The 5,943-nt window shown below is 40.1% G+C and overlaps 1 long non-coding RNA gene across 1 annotated transcript in view; it reads left to right on the top strand.

Moving 5' to 3' along the window:
- Positions 1-3,019: 3,019 nt before the first annotated feature.
- LOC138854634 (uncharacterized) overlaps positions 3,020-5,943 on the top strand; it is a 5,777-nt gene continuing 2,853 nt past the window's right edge. Inside the window, exon 1 of the long non-coding RNA XR_011393828.1 lies at positions 3,020-3,556. This is a non-coding gene — a long non-coding RNA (uncharacterized lncRNA). The remainder of the gene's footprint in view (positions 3,557-5,943) is intronic.

Raw genomic sequence — 5,943 nt, 5'->3', positions numbered from 1 at the left:
TGCCCTGAACCCATGTTGCCCTGGATTGTGCAGATTTTGGGAATCCAGGTGATTTGCAATCCTGCTTCTTAGCACTCTTTCAAAGATTTTTATGATGTGGGACGTCAGAGCTATTGGTCTATAGTTCTTAGCTAATGCTTTGCTGCCACCTTTATGGAGTAGGGCTATATCCGTCGTTTTAAGTGACTGGAATTTCACCCATGTCCAAGCTCCTCCTCCATAGTGTACTTAGGGCACGCGTGAGGGGTTTCTTGCAGTTCTTAATGAAAACAGTTCCACGAGTCTGGGCCCGGGGCTGAGTGCATGGGCATATTGTCAATGGCTTTTTCGAAATCTATCGGAGTTAGGGTAATGTCGGAAATCTGGCATACATTTATGGAGTTTTGAGGCTCATTCATGAAGAAATCATTTGGGTCGTCGATCCTCAGACCGATTAGTGGTTCACTAAACACAGAGTCGTACTGGGATTTCAATATTTCACTCATTTTCTTGTTGTCATCTGTGTAAGTCCCATCCTGTCTGAGTAAGGGCCCGATACTAGATGTGGTATTTGCCTTGTTTTTGGCATATGAAAAGAAATATTTTGAATTTCTTTCAATTTCACTAATAGCTTTAAGCTCCTCCTGTCTCTCCTGGTTCCTGTAAGAGTCATTTAACTTAAGTTCGATAGTTTCCACTTCCCTGGTCAGCGCCTCCTTTCGTGTATCAGATATTCTAGCACTCCTGAGGAGCTCAGTGACTCTTCGTCGTCTTCTGTAGAGGGAGCGCCTTTCTCCAGTTTACTCCTGCTCTTCTTTCTAAGGGGAATATGCCTAGAACATGCTTCAACTGCCAGGAAGTTGATCCTTTCAAGGCACTGGTTTGGATCCATGTCATTTAAGATATCTTCCCAACATGTTTCGTTTAGGACATGGTTTATCTGGTCCCAGTTGATGTTCTTGTTGTTGAAGTTGTATTTTGTAAAGACACCTTCACAGGTACATGCATTCTGCTGATCAGGACCCCTATGCATGTACGTCTGGACTTCGATTATGTTGTGATCGGAATTAGTTGTTTTTGATATTCTTATGTCTCTTATCAGGTCCTCATTATTTGTGAAGATAAGGTCAAGTGTGTTTTCTAGTCTTGTTGGCTCCACTGTCTGCTGGCTTAAGGTGTGTTTTTCGCAGAGACTTAGTAGCTCAGGTGTGTGACCTTTCATCTGCGCTACCTCCGGGGATTGTATCAGCTATAACATTATTTGCTACATTCTTCCATTTTGTATGCCTTAGGTTGAAATCACCAAGCAGTAAGATGTTTGGGGATGGAGCTGGAAGGTTTTCCAGACAGTAATCAATTTTCAGTAGCTGTTCCTTGAACTGTTGTGACGTTGCATCAGGTGGCTTATATACAACCACGATGACTAAGTTTTGGTTCTCGATCTTTATTGATAGAACTTCAACTACCTCATTTGTGGTGTTCAGCAACTCCGTGCAGATGGTCTGTATCACCATATCATTTACAACCTAGTCATACCCTTGTCTTCTGTTACTAAAGGACTCGCATAATAACCTGATCAATTTGCTAATGTAGGCCTCAAAACATCACATACGGTGTTAGCACAGACGGCATGTTCACCAAGCATCTGCAACAGGAATGTGAATCTTGTTGCACCAGGGCGTTGGATGGGGATGTTCTAGGTAAGTGTGGGAGGAGAGGGAGCAGCTAGACAGAAGATAAATTATTAAGATAAGCCAAAATTGGTCAAAACCACACGACGGACCAACGCCCTTGCAGGAGAGCTACCTGTAGTAGTAGTAGTAGTAGTAGTAGTAGTAGTAGTAGTAGTAGTAGTAGTAGTAGTAGTAGTAGCAGTAGTAGTAGTAGTAGTAGTAGTAGTAGTAGTAGTAGTAGTAGTAGTAGTAGTAGTAGTAGTAGTAGTAGTAGTAGTAGTAGTAGTCTTCTGGCAGAGTTTATGTCAGCTTTAAGAAAGTACACACTAGATAAACATGACTTCAACGAAAAATTGTTTGCATTATATGCAATTTAATTACAAGTTTCCCTAATCATCACAGATGATTAGGCAAACCAGAAATGGGCGTGAAGGCAATAATGGAAGCTTGAAACATGAACCACAAGTAGATTATTTTTTTATTAGGATGATAAGAAGGGAATGAGTTAGACGAGGAAGTGGAGGAGTGTAACTGGAGGGTGTTCTGGGGGTCAACGCCCCCGTGGCCCAGTCATGCAGTTTCAAGAAAAGGTATGATAGGGACCAAAAGGCAAGGAACCAGTAATGCTGTGTAATTTAACATTAAGAAACGGAGCCAGGGGCTGAGATTCTACTCCAACAACTGACCTCCGATGGTTGTAAATGGTATGATGACACCGACAAATTGTGGAAAAAATAATTGTGTACAACTCAGGATATTTATTAAAGGAAACGTTTCGCCACGAGTGACTTTATTAGTCCTCATCATGAAGCCACTCGTGGCGAAACGTTTCCTTTAATAAATATCCTGAGCTGTACTGTGTCATTTTCCACAACTGAGCTCCAAGTTTCAGTTCTGGTTTGGCTGCAACACAGCTCTATATCAGAGCATGTCAGTCATGTGTCCTGTACTTCCGCTTTAGTAGCTAACATGATATGGTTGCTATCGTAATGTTGGAGGCTGCGACTGTCCACGATATCCTGTATCATCCGATATCTAGGAGTACGTCTGACATGATCTCATTACTGTTTCAAAACTGCAGTGAAATTTGATCTTCATAGTCAATTTGACTTTTTTTGGTTTATCCTACGTAATTTACATATGATAACTGTACCTATGTGTACCTGTGCCTAAATATTTATTAATCAAAACCAAATTACCTTCCATTCCTCAGACAATATGACCCTCTACAGGTTTAGCTTTTTATAATGATAATAATGATGATGAGGATTTATTTTTTAGAGAAAATAACCAAAAATGTGAAATATTGAAAAAGTTGTCATAGAATGTGGGTGCCTCAACTATCGATCCAAAGAATGGCGCTCAGGTTTTCCCCTTCATGTAACTGTGGGTTGCATGTTACTAGTAATAAACCGCCTATATATCTGGCATGTGCTGCGTCGCTCATGATCAATAGACTATTGCTTACAAGACTAAGAAAAATAATTTCCTTTCTAGTAACAAAAAAAATAATTAGAAACAAGACGGAGCATCATATTCGACACTGTATCATAACAAGCCTTGAAATTCCTTTCCAAAACAGTGCTTCGTCAGGCTTATGAACAATAAAATGAAAGTAAAACTGACGAGTACGTTCAATAAATTGTGCAGTATATATGTTATAACCAGGAGCAGCTGTATGTGGGCCCCTCATCAAGCAGGATAGTGCAGTGCTGCGTGAGAGTGGCCACTCATCAAGCCTGGTAGCGCAGTGCGTCGAGTAGATCGAAGGTGGTAGCACTCGTGTTTGCACCTCATAGACAGTGCGTTTGTTTTAATTTGATGCTAGTGGAATTCTGAGCATCTCTCGGGCTTGTAGTGTTAGGGACACCCTTCTGCACGGATCCAAACATTGATATACGGAAGTTAGTTCGTTATACGCTTGCTTTGGTGTTTAGATTGTCTTTGTTTGACAGGACTGAACTGGTCTGGTCCCAGCTGATGTGTAGTTGCCAAGCTCTCAAAACTCATTGTTTTTAGCCAGAATTGTAAATCAGACCAACATTTCTTGTGTAAACCATAAGTAATTTAGTGTGATAACTCAAGTCTACCAGGCTAGCATGCATATCACGCAGAGTTTCAGAAACTGCAAGTGCTTCAGTGAGGTGTAGAGGCAAATTTGAAAGCTAGGTTGAAACTGGCTGTGTATTGATTTCTCGTTCTCTCTGCCCAAGTTCCCGGCAAAGTTAAGGTGTGGTCTTGATGAATCACACATTCACCTCTGCGAGCCGGAGACACAAAGGTGTGAGCCTCAGCGGTAAAGCAAAGTAGAAGTTACACAAATAACTTTGTCTTCTCCCTTCTTGGCAACTCAAGGACCCCCCTCAGGTTCTACAGATCATTGCATCATTGGTACAGCTATTCTAAGGCACTCCAAAGGCACTTGGGGATGTCTAATGCCACTAAATATCGGTGTTAAATTGTGAAAGTCATTGCAACATAAAGAGAGTAACATTGACCTTAGTTTAGTCATGGTGATTAAGACTGGTGTGAGGATTGACCAGAAACGTTTGTCTCCAACTGAGCTTCAGAGTTGTACTTCATCAAAGTTTTTCTTTTGTAATTCTTTAAGATTTGCTTAATTACATTACCCTAACAGTACCTCGATTTTGGGAACCTAGATATACAGTAGTTTAAGTGTGGGTATTTCAAGGGTAGAATATATGTTCACAGGTGAACGCACGCATACTCCTGCTGAGACAAAGGACAGTTTCTCCCATTTGTGGTGAAAGCAGAAAAATTGGCCTGTGTTGTCCTCCCACACGTAAACGAAATATTTTATGTGACTTTTGAGGTTAAATAGTAAAACGTCAGCAGAGCCTTTGTTTACGTAAAGGCTGAGAGCACCTGGTCACTGCTTGGTTATGACCTTACACCAGACAACAATAACAAAGGGAAACTGAGTGGATTGGTGGACAAAATGATAAAATTGGTAAAGCAGGAAGGATGAATAGACAAGTCTAATAAGGAAAATGAAAATTTGAAGAGTGGGTTATAGGGCATTAAAAAAAAAAGATGCAACCCATAGAGAATGCATGTTTATTAATAAACTGCAAAAACTTTAATTTATTGGCTGTTATGGTTTTTCACATGTGAACACTGAAATATGTTACTGAACACTTAGATTTAATATATCTTTTGGGTCACTGTGTATATTTTTCCTGGGACAAATACATTAACTTATTTTAAAAAAACAACCATGTTATCTGTTGCATGGAAATAAGTTATTTGTTGTGGTAATGTTTATTTTGGTAATAATAGACAAATTAGGAATATCAGCAATTATGTAAATTATTAACTGGGTTGTGCAATGGAAACAGTTGTTTTAAACTAAGAAAGAAGCTTTAATAAGATAACCTAACCTAGACCAGCAGTAAAATTGTCGATTAGGTTAATGTGGGTAATATATACAACCTCTCCTCTCTTAGTGATGTACCCCTCAGGGAAGGTTCCTTGATGTTGGTGAGGGGCTCTTGATTTAGGGAATTGGATCTGTTCTCCAGTTCCCCAAATTAAGCCTGAATGCCTTCCACATCCCCCCCCCAGGCGCTGTATAATCCTCCGGGTTTAGCGCTTCCCCCTTGATTATAATAATAATAATAATAATCTTAGTGATGTACTCGTTTACCAAAAACTCGGACTTACGATGGGCTCTGACCAGTATGCATTTCTAAATAATGTATATTAGAGCTGATTTCCTCTATTTTATTTATTACCATATACAGTACACTATAAACATTTAAAAATATACCAGAAATGTTATAAATGATGCAAAGGTGACATTAAAACAAAATCATAGATGACTGACACAACCCAGTACCATTATAGTATGCTCCTCACTTAACGACGAGTTCGTTTATCGACGTGGTCTTAAGAACTGTCGTTAAGTGAGGAGAGGCTGTATTAGGTTAGGTTGTATTAAAAGAAAACTTCTCCCTCTCTCATTCTCTCCCTCTCTCATTCTCTCTCTCTCTCATTCTCTCTCTCTCTCATTCTCTCTCTCTCTCATTCTCTCTCTCTCTCATTCTCTCTCTCTCTCATTCTCTCTCTCTCTCATTCTCTCTCTCTCTCATTCTCTCTCTCTCTCATTCTCTCTCTCTCTCATTCTCTCTCTCTCTCATTCTCTCTCTCTCTCTCTCTCTCTCTCTCTCTCTCTCTCTCTCTCTCTCTCTCTCTCTCTCTCTCTCTCTCTCTCTCATTCTCTCTCATTCTCTCTCATTCTCTCTCATTCTCTCTCTCTCTCTTTTTACAC

Source organism: Cherax quadricarinatus, chromosome 65 (genome assembly GCF_038502225.1).
Source record: "Cherax quadricarinatus isolate ZL_2023a chromosome 65, ASM3850222v1, whole genome shotgun sequence".
Lineage (NCBI taxonomy): Eukaryota > Metazoa > Arthropoda > Malacostraca > Decapoda > Parastacidae > Cherax > Cherax quadricarinatus.
The sequence above is the reverse complement of the archived record's forward strand: the minus strand, read 5'-3'. Positions and strand labels throughout refer to the sequence as shown.